Source organism: Salvelinus alpinus, chromosome 5 (assembly GCF_045679555.1).
Source record: "Salvelinus alpinus chromosome 5, SLU_Salpinus.1, whole genome shotgun sequence".
Taxonomy (NCBI): Eukaryota; Metazoa; Chordata; class Actinopteri; order Salmoniformes; family Salmonidae; genus Salvelinus; species Salvelinus alpinus.
In genome coordinates, this window is record NC_092090.1 from 53,800,218 (window position 1) to 53,825,207 (window position 24,990).

At 41.6% G+C, this 24,990-nt stretch overlaps 1 protein-coding gene across 15 annotated transcripts in view; it reads right to left on the reverse strand.

Annotated features, from left to right (window-relative positions):
- LOC139576327 (dematin-like) overlaps positions 1 to 24,990 on the reverse strand; it is a 125,968-nt gene that overhangs the window by 87,057 nt on the left and 13,921 nt on the right. For 13 of the 15 annotated variants that reach the window (XR_011675093.1, XR_011675092.1, XM_071402302.1 and 10 more), the window contains exon 2: positions 4,854 to 4,912. The exons of the other annotated variants lie outside the window; for them this stretch is intronic. The gene's annotated coding sequence lies outside the window, so the exon portion shown is untranslated. The remainder of the gene's footprint in view (positions 1 to 4,853; positions 4,913 to 24,990) is intronic. 15 annotated transcript variants of the gene reach the window in all.

The following is a 24,990-nucleotide window of genomic DNA, read 5'->3' on the forward strand; positions in this document are numbered from 1 at the left end:
CTCCTTGCTCGCACACGCTTTTTCAGTTCTGCCCACAAATGTTCTATAGGGTTGAGGTCAGGGCTTTGTGATGCCCTCTCCAATACCTTGACTTTGTTGTCCTTAAGCCATTTTGCCACAACTTTGGAAGTATGCTTGGGGTCATTGTCCATTTGGAAGACCCATTTGCGACCAAGCTTTATCTTTGTAACAGCAGTCTAAGTCGTCCTCCTCCTCCTCAGACGAGGAGAGGCGAGAAGGATCGGAGGACCAATGTGCAGCGTGGTAAGTTTCCATAATTTAATGACATGAAAACTAGACAAGAATACAAAACAACAAACGTACTAACCGTCACAGTCCCGTGTGGCACAAACACTGACACAGAAAACAGACAAACTAGACACACAACATAGAATGCCCACCCAGCTCACGTCCTGACCAACACTAAAACAAGCACAACACATAAGAACTCTGGTCAGGACGTTACAATCTTCCTGACTGATGTCTTGAGATGTTGCTTCAATATATCCACATAATTTTCCTGCCATCTATTTTGTGAAGTGCACCAGTCCCTCCAGCAGCAAAGCACCCCCACAACATGATTCTGCCACCCCCGTGCTTCATGGTTGGGATGGTGTTCTTTGGCTTGCAAGCGTCCCCCTTTTCCCTCCAAACATAACGATGGTCATTATGGCCAAACAGTTCTATTTTTGTTTCATCAGACCAAAAAGTACGATCTTTGTCCCCATGTGCAGTTGCAAATCGTAGTCTGGCTTTTTTATGGCAGTTTTGGAGCAGTGGCTTCTTCCTTGCTGAGCTGCCTTTCAGGTTATGTTGATATAGGACTCATTTTACTGTGGATATAGATACTTTTGTACCTGTTTTCTCCAGCATCTTCACAAGGTCCTTTGCTGTTGTTCTGGGATTGATTTGCACTTTTCGCACCAAAGTACGTTCATCTCTAGGAGACAGAACGCGTCTCCTTCCTGAGCGGATTGACGGCTGTGTGGTCCCATGGTGTTTATACTTGCATACTATTGTTTGTACAGATGAACGTGGTAACTTAAGGCGTTTGGAAATTGCTCCCAAGGATGAACCAGACTTGGAGGTCTACCTTTTTTCTGAGGTCTTGGCTGATTTATTTTGATTTTCCTCATGATGTCAAAGAGGCATTGAGTTTGAAGGTATGCCTTGAAATACATCCACAGGTACACCTCCAATTGACTCAAATTATGTCAATTAGCCTATCAGAAGCTTCTAAAGCCATTTTCTGGAATTTTCCAAGCTGTTTAAAGGCACAGTCAACTTAGTGTATGTAAACTTTTGACCCACTGGAATTGTGATACAGTGAATTATAAGTGAAATAATCGGTTTGTAAACAATTGTTGGAAAAATTACTTGTGTCATGCACAAAGTAGATGTCCTAACCGACTTGCCAAAACTATAGTTTGTAACTTCTCTAGGGTAGGGGGCAGCATTCGGAATTTTGGATGAAAAGCATGCCCAAATTAAACTGCCTGCTTCTCGGGCCCAGAAGATATGATATGCATATAACTGGTAGATTTGGATAGAAGACACTCTAAAGTTTCCAAAACTGTTAACTTCTTGACGCTAGGGGCCAGATATATATATATTTTTTTATAACATTCCCAACGTAAACGGACTATTTCTCAGGCCCAGATCGTAGAATATGCATATAATTTACAGATTAGGATAGAAAACACTCCAAAGTTTCCAAAACTGTCAAAATATTGTCTGTGAGTATAACAAAACTGATTCTGCAGGCGAAAACCTGAGGAAATCCAACCCGGAAGTGCTCTTTTTAAAAGAAAAATATCCCTGTTCCTGCCCCTCCTCCATTTAAAGGTGTATCAACCAGATTCATTTTCCAATGGCTTCCTCAGGCTGTGACCAGGCTTTAGACATAGTTTCAGGCTTTTATTTTGAAAAATAAATTTTTCGATTTTTTAAAACGAGTCAGGTGTCCTTTGATTAGTTCCTGCGCGCGAGAGGGGTAGCTCGACATTTTCTTTCTCTCTTTTATTGAGTAGGTTATCGTCCGGTTGAAATATTATCGATTATGTATGTTAAAAACAACCTGAGGATTGATTATAAAAAATGTTTGACATGTTTCTACGAACATTACGGATACTTTTTGGAATTTGTCTGCCTTTCAGGACCGGAACGAGCATGTGGTTTTCTGAACATAACGCGCAACCCAAATGGCGTTTTTTTGTTATAAAACTAATATTTATCGAACAAAAATAACATTTATTGTGTAACTGGGAGTCTCGTTAGTGCAGACATCCGAAGATTATCAAAGGTAAGCGATTAATTTATTGCTTTTCTGACTTTCGTGACCAAGCTAATATAAGGCTAACTGTTCTAGCATTGACTGATACACTCACAAACGCTTGGATTGCTTTCGCTGTAAAGCATATTTTCAAAATCTGACACGATAGGTGGATTAACAACAACCTAAGCTGTGTTTTGGTATATTTCAATTGTGATTCCATGACTATAAATATTTTTAGGATTATTTTTGAATTTGGCGCTCTGCAATTCAGTGGTTGTTTAGGAAAATGATCCCGGTAACGGGATCCGTAGCGCCAAGAAGTTAAAATAGGGTCTGTGAGTATAACAGAACTGATTTGGCAGGCGAAAACCTGAGAAAAATCAATTCGGGAAGTATTTTTTGGGGGGTTTTGTAGTTTTCTATTCAATGCCATTACAGTATCCATTGACTTAGGACTCAAATTGCAGTTCCTATGCCTTCCACTAGATGCCAACAGTCTTTAGAAATTGTTTCAGGCTTGTATTCTGAAAAATGAGGAAGTAAGAGCAGTCTGAATGAGTGGACCCTAAAGTGTCACAGAGCTTTTTCATGCGCGCGACCGAGAGAGTGCCTTTCTTGTTTACCTTTTATATTGACGACGTTATTGTCCGGTTGAAATATTATTGATTATTTAGGCTAAAAACAACCTGAGGTTTGAATATAAACATCGTTTGACATGTTTCTATGAACTTTACGGATACAATTTTGATTTTTTTGTCTGCCTGTTTAGACTACGTTTGAGCCTGTGGATTACTGAAGAAAACACGCAAACAAAATTGAGGTTTTTGGATATAAAGAGACTTTATCGAACAAAAGGCACATTTATTGAGTAAATGAATGTCTGCTGAGTGCAACCATATGAAGATCATCAAAGGTAAGGGATTAATTGTATCTCTATTTCTGACTTGTGTAACTCCTCTACTTGGCTGGTTACTGTTTGTAATGATTTGTCTGCTGGGCTATGTTCTCAAATAATCGTAAGGTATGCTTTCGCCGTAAAGCATTTTTTAAATATTTTTTAAATCTGACACCGTGGTTGGATTCACAAGAAGATTCCAGACTGCATTTGCCGCTCGCCCATCATCTTCAACCAAGTCGATGGCTTGAATAGTCTCGCTGGAATTTCAATATAATGTAAAAGTGATGACCAGCAGGGTCAAATATTATAAACAGTGGTTATAGAGGGTGCAACAGGTCAGCACCTTAGGAGAAAATGTCAGTTGGCTTTTCATAGCTAAGCATTCAGAGGTCAAGACAGCAAGTGTGTGAGAGAGAGAGAGAAAATATCGAAACACACAAAGTAACATGTGTTAATGAGTTCCGATAGCCAATCTATTATCCAACGATTAGTTTAATATCCCGGCTATTGTAGGTGTGAAAATTCCCCCCAACAAACAATAGCCTACCTGCTTGTGGTCAACTATTTCAGCACCGTTTCGTGCTGCTCTGAGACAAGCATGGGGACTGGTCTTGATAAATCAATTACATTTTTATTTTCACTTAATCTCCGTTTGGGTATTGGTTAGACTACAATTAGGGTGTGGAAATGTTAGGATTATTTTGCTCTTAGTACTGTAGCCTACTCCCGACCGGTCATGTTGTACAGTGCCATATTTTCCTAATGGAAACCCTAAGGGTTTCGTTTTTCTTGGAATAGAAACACCATAATAATAATAATCAAATTAATTAAGCAAAATGTATTCAAATCAATCCCATATACTACATTCTTACAAAAAAAGGTTTTAAATTCTCTAGTACAGCCAATATTAAAGACTGTCAAATGCTTCTCAAAGATGCCCACTTGTGGTCAAACTAGCACTAACTAGCATTAATGGCAACAATGGCTGACACTTAAATAACCTGCCATAGAATTCTGCGGCAGCCCGCACGGTGTGCTGCAGTGTGATTTAACTTCACAGGAAGAACCACCATAGAGGATTAACACCTTTAGTTGGCTCTCACTATTTGATTTCAAGAACAAAACAATCGCTTTTCTCTATCATTTTGGTTTGCGTCCTGTTTTTAAGTTTGGTGTGGGTTTTTATTTTGTTTGCCTCTTCTTGGGAAAATTTTGTGGGCACTCATGGTGGGTTTCAGTTGTTGTTGCTAGTCAACTTTCAGTGGACACCCCCATGAGTGTCTTTCAGAACCCATCCTAAAACCCCATCTGTTTCGTTTTGGTTGTGGTCAGTGACTCTGTTAGTTCCCCCTTCTGTTTGAGCAACATTATTTGGTTTTCTTGCTGGGGAGTGTAAAAATGTAACAACTGCAGATTTCCCCTTTAAATGTATACTTCTGGATTTTGGCAAGGAGGCCCTTTATCTATCAGATGAACTCGTGGATACCATTTGTATGTCTCTGTGTCCAGAATGAAGGAAGTTAGAGGTAGTTTTGCGAGCCAATGCTAACTAGCGTTAGCGTAATGACTAGGAGTCTATGCGTATCTGCTAGCATGCTAGTAGTTAATAACTTAAAAGTTATGTTTCGTAGGACCATATCTATAAATGGCATACACTTTTCTAAATAACAGAAGTCTTACCTCAGACAAGAAAATGAATCATTTCTGTCACTTTGGGGTTATTCATCCCAAGCTCTGACCTAGAAGACAAAATAGAAATGTGATTATATAACAAATTGCTAAATATTCTCACATTTGGGGTATTCCTATTATTTTGTGATATGATAGCTTTTGAGAGTAAACCAGCAAAGTATATTAAGAGATTTAAATATCTACAGCCTTTTATAGTCCAATTTTGTAGTATGGTTTAGAAAAGCAACTCAGAAAGACAGACACCCTCGTCATAGATACGATGGAACTAGGTACACATCTAGGATCAGCATCCACTCCCCCAATTCTAACTTTAAACATGAATGGTGAAAATGCAAAAGTGACCCAATATCAGCGTCTATGGGGAACTTCACCCTACTCGACTAGTTCTGACAGTGGGGTCTTTCCCCATTGGTCCATGATGGTTCAATAACACCAGAAGACCCTAAATACACAACATAGCCTGTTCTCTCAATAGGAATTCACCATTGATCATCTGATTAAATACTGATCCCATTGAAATAACTCAGAGTTAGAGATAACAGAGACAAGCAAAAGACATCAGGTCATATATATGCACTGAGCAAAATATGCTATTATTTTGAAATACAGTACTGTAGAAACCTCTACTAATCACTACATATAGCAGACTTTATGCACAGTTATGATTGCAAATTACAAATCCTTTCAAATAATTTCACATGCCATGGAACATAGAAGAATTGAATAGTTAGAATTGTAACCGATGTTACTTCTCATTGGCAAGAAAATATGTGTTGATGAGAATATCAGTTGGTACAATGGAAACCAATCCTAACCTTAACCATTAGTGGGGAAAATACAAAATGGACCCAACATCTGCGTCTAGTAGCAACTGAAGAGCATGCAGTAGAGATGGTGGTTCCAGATAACCAATGGGATTCCAAAGGAGACATGGAGGTGGTGTTCTGTAACATTTGTCCTTGGGATTCTCTTTCAAACTAATGCTTAGGATCAATCAATATGGGGATCAAGTGTCTGCTGCTCCAATTTTCCTTTGTGGCCATCCACCCTCTCCAAATAGAGGACAGCCATCGCATCTGCTAAATTATATTGTTGGTTTTAGAATATTACAACATTCCAGAGAGACAGGAGGAATTATGGCCATAATCCACAAAAAATATAATAAAATAAAATAAAAACGTATTTCTTACATATGCCGAATACAACAGGTATTACCGTGAAATGCTTACTTACGAGCCCTTAACCAACAATGCAGTTCAAGAAATAGAGTTAAGAAAATATTTACTCAATAAACTAAAGTAAAAAATGAAATAAAAACACAATAACTGCCTTCCTGAAGACAAACAATGTATATAAAACTTTATACGAAACGCTTCAGTCTGGTTTTAGACTCCATCATTGCACTGAGACTGCACTTGTGAAGGTGTAACGTCCTGACCAGAGTTATTATGTGTTTTGCTTGTTTAGTGTTGGTCAGGATGTGAGCTGGGTGGGAATTCTATGTTGTGTGTCTAGTTTGTCTGTTTCTATGTCCAGCCTAATATGGTTCTCAATCAGAGGCAGATGGTAATCGTTGTCCCTGATTGAGAATCATATATAGGAGGCTTGTTTTGTGTTGGGATTTTGTGGGTGTTTGTTTCCTGTCTCTGTGATTGTCTGCACCAGATAGGTCTGTCTCGGTTTTTGCACATTTGTTATTTTGTATTGTTGTTTGTAGTGTTTCACTTGTTCTTTATTAAACATGTTTAACACTAGCCGCGCTGCACTTTGGTCCTCTCCTTCACCCCTGGAAGAAAACCGTTACAGAAGGTGGTAAATGACCTTTAAATGGCGTCAGACTGAGGCTCTGCATCTGTCTTCGTGCTCCTAGACCTTAGTGCTGCTTTTGATACCATCGATCACCACATTCTTTTGGAGAGATTGGAAACCCAAATTGGTCTACACGGACAAGTTCTGGCCTGGTTTAGATCTTATCTGTCTTATCTGAAAGATATCAGTTTGTCTCTGTAGATGGTTTGTCCTCTGACAAATCAACTGTACATTTCGGTGTTCCTCAAGGCGCCGTTGTAGGACCACTATTGTTTTCACTATATATTTTACCTCTTGGAGATGTCATTCGGAAACACAATGTTAACTTTCACTGCTATGCGGACGACACACAGCTGTACATTTCGACGAAACATAGTGAAGCCCCAAAATTTCCCTCCCTGGAAGCCTGTGTTTCAGACATAAGGAAGAGGATGGCGGCATATGTTCTACTTTTAAACTCGGACAAAACAGAGATGCTAGTTCTAGGTCCCAAGAAACAAAGATACCTTCTGTTGAATCTGACAATTAATCTTAATGGCTGTACAGTCGTCTCAAATAAAACTGTGAAGGACCTCGGCGCTACTCGGCAGGTAGCCTAGTGGTTAGAGGGTTGGACTAGTAACTGAAAGGTTGCAAGATCGAATCCCCGAGCTGACAAGGTAAAACTCTGTCGTTCTGCCCCTGAACAAGGCAGTTAACCCACAGTTCCTAGGCCATCATTGAAAATAAGAATTTGTTCTTAACTTCTTGCAACTATAGGGGGTGCTGTTCCGCATTAGCATTTTTTGGTCTCCAAATTAAACTGCCTCGTGCTCAATTCTTGATCGTACAATATGCATATTATTGTTATTATTGGATAGAAAACACTTTCTAGTTTCTATAGCCGTTGGAATTTTGTCTCTGAGTGGTACAGAACTACTTCTACAGCACTTTTCCTGACAGGGAGTCAGATTTCAGAAATTTTGACCCCTGATCTGGGGTCGGTTTTAAGGTGCCAGTAGATGCTATGGAGAAACCGACACTGCCTACGTCTTCCTCTGGGTGTCAGTACGTCATCACGCTTTGAATGGATTCGATTGCGCAATCAGAGCCACTATAAAACACGAAAACGTGGAAATACCGACCTCTTCCTGCATGCGTCTTGCGCAAGATGGACATCAGACCTGCCTCCTTCCAAATGGTTGTTTAGCCAGTGATATTTCTTCGGTCATGTTTTTAGTCGTTATAGTTGTTAAAAACATAATGTAGTTAATTTGAACCGTTTTATAGCAATTTATATCCGTTTAGTGCGATTTTGAGGAATTTCTTTGTCGTGCACTCTGAAACTTTGGGCACGTTTCGGGGTCCCGTTCGATCGTTAGTGGATATTTCGAAGGACAGAGGACATCTATCGACCAAAAGAAGATTAGACCCAAGAAAGGATACATTGCCCAAGAATCTGATGGAAAATCACCTCATAGTAAGAAATATTTAATATGATAAATCGTTGTTCTGTCGAAATATTTTAAACGCATATTACGCCATTTTGTTTGTTATAGCTTCTCTTGGCGAACGCTGTATAAGAAAGTAAGGATAATTTTAGAAATGTAAATCAGCGATTGCATTAAGAACTAATTTGTCTTTCGATTCCTGTCAACCCTGTATTTTTTAGTCAAGTATATGATTAGCTTTCGATTAAACTAGATCACTCTGAAAGATGACGTCTGACATTTTGAGGCTTGATTTCCTACTATTTTCATTGTGTAACCACGGTTTTGTATGGCTAAATATGCACATTTTCGAACAAACTGTATATGTATGTTGTAAAATGATGTTACAGGAGTGTCATCGGAAGAATTCTGAGAAGGTTAGTGAAAAAATTAATATATTTTGGCGATGATTACGTTATAGCTCTCTTTGGCTTGAATCGATGCTCTGGTAACGTTTGCACATGTGGTATGCTAACTTATCGATTTATTGTGTTTTCGCTGTAAAACGCTTAGAAAATCTGAAATATTGTCTGGAATCACAAGATCTGGGTCTTTCCATTGCTATGCTTTGTCTATTCTTATGAAATGTTTTATGATGAGTAAATTGGTCATACACGTTGCTCTCTATAGTAATTCTAGTCGTGTTGTGATGGTCGGTGCAATTGTAAACTGTGATTTCTACCTGAAATATGCACTTTTTTCTAACAAAACCTATCCTATACCATAAATATGTTATCAGACTGTCATCTGATGAGGTTTTTTATTGGTTATTGGCTATCAATATCTTAGTTTAGCCGAATTGGTGATAGCTACTGGTGGAGAGAAAAAATGGTGGACAAAGAAATTGTGTATTTTGCTAACGTGTTTAGCTAATAGATTTACATATTTTGTCTTCCCTGTAAAACATTTTAAAAATCTGAAATGGTGGCTTTATTCACAAGATCTGTATCTTTCATCTGGTGTCTTGGACTTGTGATTTAATGATATTTAGATGCTACTATCTACTTGTGAAGCTATGCTAGCTATGCTAATCAGTGTGTGGGGGGGTGGGGGGTGATCCCGGGGTAGAGGCTCATGAAAGGTTCTTAACTGACTTGCCTAGTTAAAGGTACAAATTTTGTTTTTAGCTCTGGACCCTGATCTCTCTTTTGACGAACATATCAAGACTCTTTCAAGGACAGCTTTTCTCCATCTAAGTAACATTGCAAAAATTAGAAACTTTCTGTCCAAAAATGATGCAGAAAAATGTATTCATGCTTTTGTCACTTCTAGGTTAGACTACTGCAATGCTCTACTTTCCGGCTACCTGGATAAAGCACTAAATAAACTTCAGTTAGTGCTAAACACGGCTGCTAGAATCTTGACTAGAACCCCAAAATTTGATCATATTACTCCAGTGCTAGCCTCTCTACACTGGCTTCCTGTTAAGGCCAAGGCTGATTTCAAGGTTTTACTGCTAACCTATAAAGCATTACATGGGCTTGCTCCTACCTATCTTCCCGATTTGATCTCTGCCGTATATACCTACACGTCACGATTTGATCTCTGCCGTATATACCTACACGTCACGTATATACCTACGGTCACAAGACGTAGGCCTCCTTATTGTCCCTAGAATTTCCAAGCAAACAGCCGGAGGCAGGGCTTTCTCCTATAAAGCTAAATTTTTATGGAATGGTCTGCCTATCGATGTGAGAGATTCAGACTCGGTCTCAACCTTTAAGTCTTTATTGAAGACTCATCTCTTCAGTAGATCCTATGATTGAGTGTAGTCTGGCCCAGGAGTGTGAAGGTGATCGGAAAGGCACAGGAGCAACGAACCGCCCTCGCTGTCTCTGCCTGGCTGGTTCCCCTCTCTCCACTGGGATTCTGCCTCAAACCCTATTACAGGGGCTGAGTCACTGGCTTACTGGTGCACTTCCATGCCGTCCCTAGGAGGGGTGCGTCACTTGAGTGGGTTGAGTCACTGACGTGATCTTCCTGTCCGGGTTGGCGCCCCCCCTTGAGTTCATGCCGTGGGGGATATCTTCGTGGGCTATACTCAGCCTTGTCTCAGGATGGTAAGTTGGTGGTTGAAGATATCCCTCTAGTGGTGTGGGGGCTGTGCTTTGGCAAAGTGGGGTTATATCCTGCCTGATTGGCCCTGTCCGGGGGAATCGTCGGATGGGGCCACAGTGTCTCCCGACCCCTCCTATCTCAGCCTCCAGTATTTATGCTGCAACAGTTTATGTGTCGGGGGGCTAAGGTCAGTCTGTTATCTCTGGAGTATTTCTCCTGTCATATCCAGTGTCCTGTGTGAATTTTGACCCTGCTGGCCATCTATGAACATTTAATTTCTTGGCCATGTTCTGTTATAATCTCCACCCGGGCACAGCCAGAAGAGGACTGGCCACCCCTCATATTCTGGTTCCTCTCTAGGTTTCTTCCTAGGTTCCGGCCTTTCTAGGGAGTTTTACCTAGCCACGTGCTTCTAAACCTACATTGCTTGCTGTTTGGAGTTTTAGGCTGGGTTTCTGTGCAGCACTTTGTGACATCAGCTGATGTAAGAAGAGCTTTATAAAAATGTCTGATTGAATAACATAACAATAACAAGGCTATATACAGGGGGTACCAGTGAGTAGCAGCAGTGTAAAAACAAAAGGGGTGGGTGTCAATGTAAATATTTTGGGTGGCCATTTGATTAATTGTTAACTTGTTTGGGATAAGGGGGCAGTATTTTGACGTCCGGATGAAAAGCATGCCCAAATTAAACTGCCTGTTACTCAGGCCCAGAAGCTAGGATATGCATATAATTGGTATATTTGGATAGACTCTAAAGTTTCTAAAACTGTTAAAATTATGTCTGTGAGTATAACAGAACTGATATGGCAGGCAAAAACTCAAGGACAAACCATCCCCCCAAAAAACATTCAGCCTACCACTATTTTTAATGGCTATCACTTTTATTGTAAGGCGAAATCCTCCCAGATTGCAGTTCCTAGGGCTTCCACTAGATGTCAACAGTCTTTAGAGAGAGTTTCAGGCTGGTTTTTGGAAAAATTTGCCAGAAATTGAAGTTTTTCTAGGTGGCTCCCATTTTGGCTGTAGTGTTTCCAAGCTTGTGAATGAGAGCAAGTTCTTTGGTATTTTTCTCCGGTAAAGACAATAACAATTCTCAGTCTTAAATTTGATCATTTATTTACATATTAGGGTACCTAAGGTTTGATTATAAACGTTGTTTGACTTGTTTGGAAAAGTTTATTAGTAACATTTGGGATTCATTTTGTATGCATTTTGATGGAGGGAAACTGGGTGGATTATTGACTGAAGCGCGCCAGCTAAACTGAGTTTTTATGGATATAAAGAAGGACTTTATCGAACAAAAGGACCATTTGTGAAGTAACTGGGACCTTTTGGAGTGCCAACAGAAGAAGATCATCAAAGGTAAGGCATTTATTATATCGCTATTTCTGACTTTCGTGTCGCACCTGCCTGGTTGAAATATGTTTTTCATGTGTTTGTATGCGGGGCGCTGTCCTCAGATAATCGCATGGTGTGCTTTCGCCGTAAAGCCTTTTTGAAAACTGACACAGCGGCTGGATTAACAAGAAGTTAAGCTTTATTTTGATGTATTACACTTGTGATTTTATGAAAGTTAAATATATATAATTCTGTAGTTTGAATTTGGCACTCTGCAATTTCACTGGATGTTGTCAAATCTATCCCGCTAACGGGATTCGAGCGGGATTCGAGCTTATTAAGGGACCCCTAAGAGGTTTTAAGCAGTCTTATGGCTTGGGAGTAGAAGCAGTTAAGGAGCCTTTTGGACCTAGACTTGGCTCTCTGGTACCACTTGCCGTGCGGTTGCAGAGATTTGAGTCTTTGACTTGAGTGACTGGAGTCTTTGACAATTTTTTGGGCCTTCCACCGACACCGTCTAGTATATACAGTGGGGAGAACAAGTATTTGATACACTGCCGATTTTGCCGATTTTCCTACTTACAAAGCATGTAGAGGTCTGTAATTTTTATCATAGGTACACTTCAACTGTGAGAGACGGAATCTAAAACAAAAATCCAGAAAATCACATTGTATGATTTTTAAGTAATTAATTCACATTTTATTGCATGACAAGTATTTGATACATCAGAAAAGCAGAACTTAATATTTGGTACAGAATCCTTTGTTTGCAATTACAGAGATCATACGTTTCCTGTAGTTCTTGACCAGGTTTGCACACACTGCAGCAGGGATTTTGGCTCACTCCTCCATACAGACCTTCTCCAGATCCTTCAGGTTTCGGGGCTGTCGCTGGGCAATACGGACTTTCAGCTCCCTCCAAAGATTTTCTATTGGGTTCAGGTCTGGAGACTGGCTAGGCCACTCCAGGACCTTGAGATACTTCTTACGGAGCCACTCCTTAGTTGCCCTGGCTGTGTGTTTCGGGTCGTTGTCATGCTGGAAGACCCAGCCACGACCCATCATCAATGCTCTTACTGAGGGAAGGAGGTTGTTGGCTAAGATCTCGCAATACATGGCCCCATCCATCCTCCCCTCAATACGGTGCAGTCGTCCTGTCCCCTTTGCAGAAAAGCATCCCCAAAGAATGATGTTTCCACCTCCATGCTTCACGGTTGGGATGGTGTTCTTGGGGTTGTACTCATCCTTCTTCTTCCTCCAAACACGGCGAGTGGAGTTTAGACCAAAAAGCTCTATTTTTGAATCATCAGACCACATGACCTTCTCCCATTCCTCCTCTGGATCATCCAGATGGTCATTGGCAAACTTCAGACGGGCCTGGACATGCGCCTGCTTGAGCAGGGGGACCTTGTGTGCGCTGCAGGATTTTAATCCATGACGGCGTAGTGTGTTACTAATGGTTTTCTTTGAGACTGTGGTCCCAGCTCTCTTCAGGTCATTGACCAGGTCCTGCCGTGTAGTTCTGGGCTGATCCCTCACCTTCCTCATGATCATTGATGCCCCACGAGGTGAGATCTTGCATGGAGCCCCAGACCGAGGGTGATTGACCATCATCTTGAACTTCTTCTATTTTCTAATAATTGCGCCAACAGTTGTTGCCTTCTCACCAAGCTGCTTGCCTATTGTCCTGTAGCCCATCCCAGCCTTGTGCAGGTCTACAATTTTATCCCTGATGTCCTTACACAGCTCTCTGGTCTTGGCCATTGTGGAGAGGTTGGAGTCTGTTTGATTGAGTGTGTGGACAGGTGTCTTTTATACAGGTAACGAGTTCAAACAGGTGCAGTTAATACAGGTAATGAGTGGAGAACAGGAGGGCTTCTTAAAGAAAAACTAACAGGTCTGTGAGAGCCGGAATTCTTACTGGTTGGTAGGTGATCAAATACTTATGTCATGCAATAAAATGCAAATGAATTACTTAAAAATCATACAATGTGATTTTCTGGATTTTTGTTTTAGATTCCGTCTCTCACAGTTGAAGTGTACCTATGATAAAAATTACAGACCTCTACATGCTTTGTAAGTAGGAAAACCTGCAAAATCGGCAGTGTATCAAATACTTGTTCTCCCCACTGTAGGTCCTGGATGGCAGGAAGCTTGGCCCCAGTGATGTACTGGGCGTACGCACTACCCTCTGTCGTGCATTACAGTCAGATGCTGCGCAGATGCAATACCAGGCGGTGATGCAACCGGTCAGGATGCTCTCGATGATATAGCTGTAGAATGTTTTGATGATCTGGGGACCCATACCAAATATTTACAATCTCCTGAGGGGGTAAAGGTGTTGTCATGCCCTCTTCACAACTGTCTTGGTGTGTTTGGACCATGATCATTTGTTGGTGATGTTGACACCAAGGAACTTGAAACTCTCGACACGCTCTACTACTTGATCAGCCCTCCTTTTCCTGAAGTCTACGAGCAGCTCCTTTATCTTGCTGACATTGAGGAAGAGGTTGTTTTCCTGGCACCACACAGCCAGGTCTCTGACCTCCTCCTTATAGGCTGTCTCATCATTGTCAGTGATCAGGCCTACCACTGTTGTCTTCAGCAAACGTACGGATGGTGTTGGAGTTGTGCTTGGCCACATAGTTGTCGGTGAACAGGGAGTACAGGAGGGGACTAAGCACGCACCCCGGAGGGGCCCCGTGTTGAGGATTAGTATGGCAGATGTGTTGTTGCCTACCCTTACCACCTGGGGGTGGCCCGTCACGAAGTCCAGGATCCAGTTGCAGAGGGAGGTGTTTAGTCCCAGGGTCCATAACTGAGTGATGAGCTTTGTGGGAACTATGGTGTTGAACGCTGAGCTGTAGTCAATGAATAGCATTTTCACATAGGTGTTCCTTTTGTCCAGGTGGGAAAGGGCAGTGTGGAGTGTGATTGAAATTGCGTCATCTGTTGGGGCAGTATGTGAATTGGAGTAGGTCTACGGTTTCCGGGCTGATGTTGTTGATGTGAGTCATGACCAGCCTTTCAAAGCACTTCATGGCTACTGACGTTAGTGCTAAGGGGCGGTAGTCATTTAGGCAGGTTACCTTTGCTCTCTTGGGCACAGAGACAACGGTGGTCTGCTTGAAACATGAAGGTATTACAGACTCGGTCAGGGAGACGTTGAAAATGTCAGTGGAGACACTGCGCAAGTGCATGCTCTGAGTACACCTCCTGGTAATCCGTCTGGCCCCGCAGCCTTGTGAATGTTGACCTGTTTAAAGTTCTTGCTCACATCGGCTACAGAGAGTGTGATCACACAGTCGTCCGGAACAGCTAGTGCTCTCATGCATGCTTCAGTGTTGCTTGCCTCGAAACGAGCATGAAAGGCATTTAGCTTGTTTAGTAGGCTCGCGTCACTGGGCAGCTCGTGACTGGGTTTCCCTTTGTAGTCCGTAATAGTTTGCAAGCCCTGCGACATCCGATGAGCGTCAAAGTCTGTGTAGTAGGATTTAATCTTAGTCCTGTAACGACGCGTTGCATGTTCGATGGTTCATCTGAGGGCATAGCGGGATTTCTTTAAGTGTCCGGATTAGTGTCCCGCTCCTTGAAAGCGGCAGCTCTAGCTTGGTGCGGATGTTGTCTGTAATCCATGGCTTCTGATAGGGATATGTACGTACGGTCACTGTGGGGACGATGTTGTCGATGAACTTATTGATGAAGCCGGTGACTGATGTGGTATACTCCTCAATGAATCCTGGAACATATTCCAGTCTATGCTAGCAAAACAGTCCTGTAGCATAGCATCCGCGTCATCTGACCACTTCCGTATTGAGCGAGACACTGCTACTTTGTGCTTTAGTTTTTGCTTGTAAGCAGGAATCGGGAGGATAGAATTATGGTCAGATTTGACAAATGGAGGGCGAGGGAGAGCTTTGTATGCGTCTCTGTGTGGAATAAAGCTGGTCTAGTTTTTTCCCCCTCTGGTTGCACATGTGATATGTTGGTAGAAATTAGGTAAAATGGATTTAAGTAGTGGATTGATCATCAAATAAAATATTATTCCTTATAAACCAGTGCTTTATTCAAGCCAATCTCAAACAGACGAAAATGCGACAATCTTGAGCTATGTTTAAGACCAAATCCTGAAAAGTGATATATTGTTGATAAATACTAGCAATCACTTCTGAATAGCTCCTGTGGACCATTCTCACACATGATGTCTCATGATGGCAGACCAAGATACAATGCATCCTTTATCCAAACGTGATAAGAGAAAAAGGCAATACTGTTGCCAAACAGCTTGCAATGGAGGCTCTGTTGCCTGGGGCATAGTTACTGTATCAATAGGAGAGGGAGTGTGGAGGAATGGGCTCTGAAGTGTGTGGGCACAGGCAGGCTTGTACCAGGTTACATTTCTCTGTGTGCTGCTCAATGCATGTGTAGGTGACTGATGTTCATCCCAAATGGCGATAAATGGCACCCTACTCCCTACATAGTGCACTACTTTTGACAAGAGCCCTAAGGACCCTGGTCAAAAGAAGTGCACTATATAGGGACTAGGGTGCCATTTGGGACACATATAGAGACACGTGCCACATCTGCCCTGCTTGCATTGTTTTGGCATTGATTTGGATCGCAATGTGTTCTGCAGAGGCTTTACCAGCTCAAACTGGGGAGGCCTTTACACAGCAAACACCTACAGTACCCAGCTCACAGAGAGGGTGAGTCATGCTGTAGCCTTCATAACAAACAAGGATCTCATACAGATGTAGGATTTTAATCCTGCAGCAACAGGAAATGTGAATTATTATATGTATTATAATTAATGCATTTTTTGTGTAGGGGTTGACACATTTTTCATTAGGGCAAATCAAGTTTGACATTTTAAAGTGTAAATTACAAATTTTAGAAGCTTTTTAAAAACCTTGAATTCACTACACGTTTGCATTTCTTGCTGTGCAGGAAAATTCTCAGCAACAAAAGAGTGATCAAATTAAGATCCTACGTTTCATAAGGGGGCATGAAAAAGCAGTTATGCAAATTAGTGCATCCACTTAACTTAACCAACCCTCCCTTCTCCCCCTGCATACAAAAAAACAACAATAAGGACACAAGCATTTTTCTGCATGGTTGTACTCCTGTTTCAGTTGTTGTTTTTCATAGTGCATTTTACAGTCTTAACAATGATACATGTATTGAGATGGGATGTTGTGTTCTGCGGAAGGCAATTGCTCGGTGAACAGGGGAACTTTTATCCTTTCATATACTCTACTATAACTGTCACCAATAGCTCCAATAGCTCTCTACAAGGACAAGGATGGCGCTTTCTCACAGTTAATATTACATTCTAGGGGTGAAACGGTACGTGTATTCGTATTGAACCGTTCGGTACAGGGTCCACGGTGCACGGTTCGGTACGCACTGTGAACCGAACAATACATTAATCATATATATATAGCTAGAAATATATATAGCTAGAAATATATATAGTAAAAAAAAAAAAGATGTCTCGTAGCTCCGCTCATATTCGTATGCAGCTCCGCTCATTAGTTATTACCCTCCAGCGAGAACAGAGCTGAGACCATCGTAGCAGCAATTAGCTTATGAAGGAATTAGCAGTTAGCTAAATGCAAAGGAGCAACATGGCAAGCATTGGCGAGCCAGAACTAGAAGATGCCCCAGTACCATTCAGGTCTGCCGTCTGAGAACATTTCGGTTTCCCTGTAAACTATAACAGCCATTGCCAACGAGTGGTGGATAAAACTTCTACAACATGTAGGCTCTGTTCATTGCCGATAGCCTATTCGAGTGGCAATACGAGTAACATGACTACTTATTTGCACCGACATCACCCCAAAGTGCCAATCGGTGGGACTAGGCAAAAAAACACGGCAACCACTTCTCCCCACAGCCTTCAGGCAACAATATGCGGCTGACTCAGGTAGGGCTAAAGAAATCAACACAGCGATAGCAAAATTCATAGCGACAGATATTAGACCCTTCTCTGTGGTTGAGAATGCGGGGTTCAGAAACATGTTTAAAAAGTGGTCGAGCCACGCTTCACTATTCCTTCCCGTACACATTTTGCCCAGACATACAAAAGAACAACTTGAGAGGGATTTGTCAGAAACAACAGACAGTTGGACATCTAGAGCTACAGAACGCTAGCTTATTGTAAATGAAGTTGCACTAGCTGGATTGGGGCAACATATAGGATGCTTTGCTCACGTTATTAATCTAGCATCTCAAAATGCAATGTCAGTGAATCCAATCTCTCGCCTCCTAGCAAAGATCAGGAAGGTGGTATACTTCTTTCATAAAAGCACAACTGCTGCACATGTTTTCAAGACAAAACAGCAGATGCTGGAGCTGCCAAACCACAAACTAATCCAAGATGTTCCCTACTAGATTCAAATTCAAGCCATGACATGGAATTCAAGCCATGACATGGTCGAGAGATACCTTGAGCAGAAAGTTGCGGTGTATTCTACACTGACTGATCAAGCTGTGAGAAAGAATGTCAAAGATATTGTGACTTTGTCTGAAAATGACAGAAGACTAGCAGAGGAAGCTATCAAAGTGTGCAAACCTCTCAAAACAGTCACAACACTGATATGCACAGATTATTCCATCAGCATCCGTGGTTCTGCCTATGAAAACAATGATCCTGAAATCAATGGTGGCATTTGATGAAGATGAACCCACAGTAAGGAATGTCAAGACTGCTATCAGAGTTAACCTGGAGCCTAGATATGCTGACCCTGGTGTCCAAGACTTCTTACACAAGAGCACCGCTTTGGACCCCCGGTTCAAGACCCTTCTGCACCTGGATGCTGCTGCTCGTCTGAGAGTCTACAATGAACTCACAGCAGAAATTGTGACAAATATACAACAGGTACACTATTGTATTTATTTTGTTAATGTGACATGTATTATTTTATTAATAAGTGATAACAATTCATTATAAAGTAATAATTGTAATTGTCATAATAGTGTCTGATATATATTTCTAACAACAAATCACATTTTTAAAGAGATGAAAATTACTAATTTAATTCTGCAGGTTCAAGCCACAGGAGCCAACCCCTCTCCAGAGACGGCAGACGACAGCGGTTCTCCTCCAGAAAAGAAGTCTGCCATGGCTGAGCTTTTTGGGGAGTTGTTCAAGACCCAGGAGCAGGGAACCAAGTCAAAAGGTCAAGGTCATAGAGGAGGAGGTGACCTCATAGAGGGAAGTGGACTGTATTCCCCTGGATGCTGATCCACTTACATGGTGGAAGACCAAAGAGTTAATATACCTTCATGTTGCCATTTTAGCAAGGTGCTACCTGGCTGTGCCTGGGACCTGTCCCTAGCGAGAGGGTATTCTCCACAGCGGCTTACATTGTCACAGCAAGCCGATCTGTGCTCACTACAGATAATGTGGATAGACTAATCTTCTTAAAGAAAAACTTGAAAATCTGATATATATATTTTTTCAAGTAACCTGTCACGACTCCTACCGAAGGTGGCTCCCCTTCCTGTTCGGGTGGCGCTCGGCGGTCGTCGTCACCGGCCTACTAGCTGCCACTGATTTTTTCCTCCCCCTCCTTGTTTGTTTATTGGTTACACCTGTTTGTAGTTAGGTTGATTAGTGGGGCTTTATTACCCAGCAGGTGTGCGGGAATGTTTTGTGTACTGTTTGTACATGCTTGTATGTCACGGTTCATGTACGTTATATTTTCGGAACTATTAGTCCCCCTTGTGTGTTGGGGCATTTGGTTGTAGTGGCGTCGTGTTCACCTCTGTGGTGATTAAAATTACGCTACTCTGAACTCTCTGTCTCCTGCGTCTGACTCCTTCCTCCACTACACCCCGGGCATTACATAACCAGTCTCAAGTGGTCCTATTTTGTTTAAGACACTGCTATGTGACTTAAATTTGATATATGCTGCTGGACTATGCACTCTTGTTGAAGTTCTGTTTTAAATGACTATTTTATTTCATGTTATAAGGCAGGCACTGCTGTTTTTTGTTGTCCCTTTGTTTCCATATGCTCCTGGCAATTCAAGCTACCCATGTTTACTATTATAATAAATTGAAAATCTAAATACAAATTGCATATTTCTACGGCATTTATTTTGTCGATGTATCGAAACCGTACCGAACCGTGACAACACTGTACCGTATCGTACCAAACTGTGAGTTTTGTGAACCGTTACACCCCTTCTTCCTCAAAGCAGCATTTGATCCATTTCACGTCCCCTCTGCTAAAGCTCTTTGATGATGGCAACATGGTGATGGCAGAGAGCTGTGAGAAAGGGACAGGCAAGACCGGGCGGGACCCCCACCAGAGAAAGGACCACCTCTCTCTGTGGGACTCAGAGGATGGATGAATACAGCGGAGCTGGCCCACTTGAGTCGTATGTCTTTCCCCCTTTTTGAGGCAAATGTCAGGGCCTGACAAGGCCTGGCAAGGGCCTGGTGGTTTGTGACGCCCTCCAACCCGGGTCTCTCTTTTCAACACAAGCCTCCAAACACAGTGCTCAGGGATTAAATCGGGCCTGCACTGAGCTGCCCATTGTGTTTTCTCCAGAGCTGCACATTACATAGATTTATTGACGGCCAGGTGGGGGGTATGAGCCCGGTGTTTTCCCTCCAAGTCAATTGTCAATAGCTTGTGTTCAGTTCTTTTCTGCTGACTGCTCTATTCAGGACAAACACTAAACAGGGCCAGTTTCAAGTGCAAAGGGCCAATGGGTTGACTTTTATGGGGTCATCTCATTTCTGTGATTGTTTTAGGGGGTGGTGCCTGTCAGTGAGGGTAATTACTATCACTCAATGCACACAACTGTCCGACAAAGGGGTGAGAACTGAGAAAAGTAGGGGATACTTCAAGTGAAGACCACAGGAATTTTTGACCAATAAAGAATGAGATTCCATTACATAGAAACGATAAAGAGGGAATGGGAAACCAACAAATCACACATCATCATCCAAACCTGACATGGTTTTCTCAGTCCTGATTTCAGATACATCTCCAACTTGAGGCTGAATGACGAGCATGCCTGCCAGTAGAATAACCGTCCTCGTTTCTTTGTCACATGAAGCATGTTTGATGTTGACTAGATGTGAGGCAGTTAATTTGGGTCGTAAGGACAATAATGGTGGCTTTCTCCAGTCTAGTCATAAAAGCTTGGTGCACTTGACTGAGTAGCAGCAGCAGAGAATATCTGCACTGGAAGAGGGAAATCTAATCAAAAAAGGAAAGATTATGACCTCGCCAGTGAATTCCACCGAGTTGATATAGGCCTAGAGCTTGCTAAGAAAAGAATTGCATGCTGTTGTAGGGGCTAATAGTCTCTGACTATGAGAAAAGTCTCATCACTCACAACACATCAGAGGCTATTATTCTCTGTTTGTGGTGTAGGCTTGTTCTGTATTCTTTCATATCTAGGTCAATTGCATCAGTAAGATAATTTCTAGTGGTTTTTACTTAATCTCATACAATGCGTCAGCATTTATAATCCAAGTGAATTACCTACATTTATGTCCCACTCGATTGTTATAATTGTGTTATAATTGAAATTTGCAAAAGGCAAGTGAATCAGTTGTATGTTAAGATTACATTTAGTGTTTGTTTAAAATGTGTGTTAAGAGTCCATCTAGCTAGGACCACTGGGCTGAAAAGTCCCACTCCCCTCAGTCTGGCCCCATGTCAGGGTATGTCCACGGCCCTAGACTTTTGGGCTTTTTTGGGGCCTCAGAGATGGAAACATAAACTACTGATGACACGGGTGCAAAGCCTGAGTGGAAAAACAGAGCTCCCACAGCCCATCTACACTTGCACTGGCAACTGATCTGGTCTGACGCATTACTGCAAGGGTAACGGAGCTATCAAAATCATGTCATAAACAACCCAACAAGATACAGTATCCAGACCTTTTTGTTGCAAGCATATTTGAGGTAATATTATCATTCAGACAAACCATGAAGTTATCTTATTGCACTGGTAGATGCAACTCATGGAAGAAAATGGGGGGGGGAACTCTATCCAGGCAGGGGTACAAATGAGAGAATTGGTATCCATGATTCTGGCTTGTCTCGGAAAGTATCTGTACCAAGGAAATCCTGAGTTGCGACACCCACTGGTATTGACAAGGTACAGAGAGCTCTGTATCTGTGTGTTGGTGTCGTTGTGAACAACCTCCGAGTCCTCCTTGAGAGAAACACACTTATCTCAGCAAAGCAAGATCAGCCTACACCCAGTTGGCCTGTTCTCGTCACCGTGGCAACGCTCTCAGGATTGGCTCCGTCAACCAGCAAAAGTGTTCACATCACCTTGGCCTGGCCTCCTTTCATTCTGATGGCACACATGTGCTCCATATGCAAACCAGCTGCACTCATAGATAAGGCATTAGTCTGGCTTCCATGAAGCCACAACGACGTAGGGCTCTTGAGTAACAGCTGAACGATAGACAAACTCAATAAGAACAGAGAACAAACAACATACTTAAATGTGACAATCGCGCGCACGCATGTACACACACCAACACGCACGTACACACACCAACACGCACACACCTACAGACTTCAGAAAGAATTCATACCCACTTGACTTATTCCACATTTTATTGTGTTACAGCCTGAATTCAAAATGGAGGAAATAATTTTTTGGGGTCAACAATTTACACACAATACCGCATAATGACTAAGTGAAAACTTGCTTTTAGAATTTTTGCCAAATGTATTGAAAATGAAATACAGAAATATCTCATTTACATAAGTATTCACACCCCTGAGTCAATGCATGTTAGAATCACCTTTAGCAGCAATTACAGCTGTGAGTCTTTCTGGGTAAGTCTCCAAAAGCTTTGCACACCTAGATTGCACATTATTATTTAAAAAATTCTTCAAGCTATGTAAAGATATTTGTTGATCATTGTTGATCATTTTCAAGTCTTGCCATAGGTTTTCAAGCCAATTTAAGTTAAAACTGTAACTAAGCCAGGTCCTCCCGAGTGGCGCAGTGGTCTAAGGCACCGCATCGCAGTGCTAGCTGTTCCACTAGAAATCCTGGTTTGAGTCCAGGCTCTGTCACAGCCGTCCGCGACCAGAGATCCATGGGGCGGAGCACAATTGGCACACCGTCGTCCGGGTTAGGGGAGTGTTTGGCTGGCCGGGATTTCCTTGTCCCATCGCGCTCTAGCGACTCCTGTGGCGGGCCGGGCACATGCACACTGACACGGTCGCCAGCTGTACGATCTTTCCTCCGACACATTGATGAGGCTGGCTTCCGGCAATTGGATAACACAAAATTGGGGAGAAAAAAGGGGTAAAAAAAATAAAACTAAATATTTATGTAACTAGGCCACTCAGGAACATTCAATGTTATCTTGGTTACCAACTCCAGTGTATATTTTGCATTGTGCTGAAAGGTGAATTTGTCTCCCAGTGTCTGGTGGAAAGTAGACTGAACCAGGTTTTCATCTAGAATTTTTCCTGTGCTTAGCTGTATTCTGTTTCTTTTTATCTTAAAAAACTCCCAAGTTTAGATTTTTGGCAGTTTAACTTTAGTGCCTTAGTGCAAACAGGATGTATGTTTTGGAATATGCTTCCTTCGTTTCACTCGGTCATTTACAGGTTAGTATTGTGGAATAACTACAATGTTATTGAGCCATGCTCAGTTTTCTCCCATCACAGCCATTAAACTCGAACTGTTTCAAAGTCACCATTGGACTCATGGTGAAATCCCTGAGTGGGTTCCTTCCTCTCAGGCAACTGAGTTAGGAAGGACGCCTGTATTTGTGTAATGACTGGGTGTACTGATACACCATCCAAAGTGTAATTAATCACTTCACCATGTTTAAAGGGATATTCAATGTCTGCTTTTCTTTACCCATCTACCAATAGGTGCCCTTATTTTGAGGCATTGGAAAACCTCCCTGGTCTTTGTGGCTGAATCTGTGTTTGAAAGTCACTGCTTGACTGAGAGACCCTACAGATAATCGTATGTGTGGGGTACAGAGGCAATCGTTCAAAAGTCATGTTAAACACTATTATTATGTGACTTGGTAAGCACATTTTTACTCCTCAACTTATTTAGGCTTGCCATAACAAAGGTGTTGAATACTTATTGTATCAAGACACTTCAGCTTTAAAATGTTTAATAACTAGAAAAAAACATTAAAACATAATTCCACTTTGACAATATGGGGTATTGAGTGTAATAAAAGCTGAAATAAATAACTCTTCTATTATTTTGCCATTTCACATTCTTACAATAAAGTGGTGATCCTAACTGATCTAAGACATGGCATTTTTCCTAGGATAAATGTCAGGAATTTGTTTAAAACTGAGTTTAAATGTATTTGGCTAAGGTGTATGTGAACTTCCGACTTCAACTGCAAAAATAATGTTAAATTACAGATGTGGTTTTCAGACATGTGTTAAGTTTCAAATGTTAATTTTTCACAATTTTCCCTTGTGAAAAAAAAATCCCATTACATTTTTTCACAAGATTATTTCACCTATTCCAGCTACATCTGGTCTCTCATCCAGGGACAGACCTGGACCAACCCTGCTTAGCTTCTGAGGCAAACCAGCAGTGGGATGCAGGGTGCTATGTTGCTGGGAAAAGCCCTGGGTAACATATCCATAGCATTTTTATTTAATTGCATTATCATATTTTTTTTCATGAATAATTTTTTGGGGCTTTTGCATTTAAAAACTATTGCCTTACAATATTTTGTTTTGCTGTCAATACTTTTGGGTTTATGTTTTGCTTTTAATATCATTCTTTTGTTTGCAATTTTATTCTTGACTTCAGAAGTTTTGCTTGATATTAATGGCACAAAAGTAACTCACTCACTAGAAGATTATACCATATTTACATTTTTAATAATTTAGCAGACGCTTTTATCCTATTAAAAGGTGTTTAAAGCGGCAATCGTTAATTGAAACATTAACAGTGTTCTCCCCGCCACAGCTTCTGTAAAAAGTTGAGGGATGGGCTGGACAAATGCAATCACTCTCAAATCCATAGACTACGCTATAGATGCAATTACTGATAACAAAATTATAGTTTTAACCATGTTTTTAGGCTATACAGTGTTTGTTTACATGTACTTTGTTTACATGTGAAACTGCAAATTAGATACACAGCTAAAAATCTCACTTTCACATGTGAAAATCTTAAAATCTTGCAAGTTCACATGTAAAAAAACAATCACGTGTTAGTTTTTCAACATATGAAACTGTTCATTTTTTTACCCCCCCCAATTTCATGGTATCCAATTAGTAGTAGTTACAGTCTGGTCTCATTGCTGCAACTCCCGTACGGACTCAGGAGAGGCGAAGGTCAAGAGCCATGCGTCCTCTGAAACACAACCCAACCAAGCCGCACTGCTTCTTGACAAAATGCACATCCAACCCGGAAGCCAACCGCACCAATGTGTCAGAGGAAATACCGTACACCTGGCGAC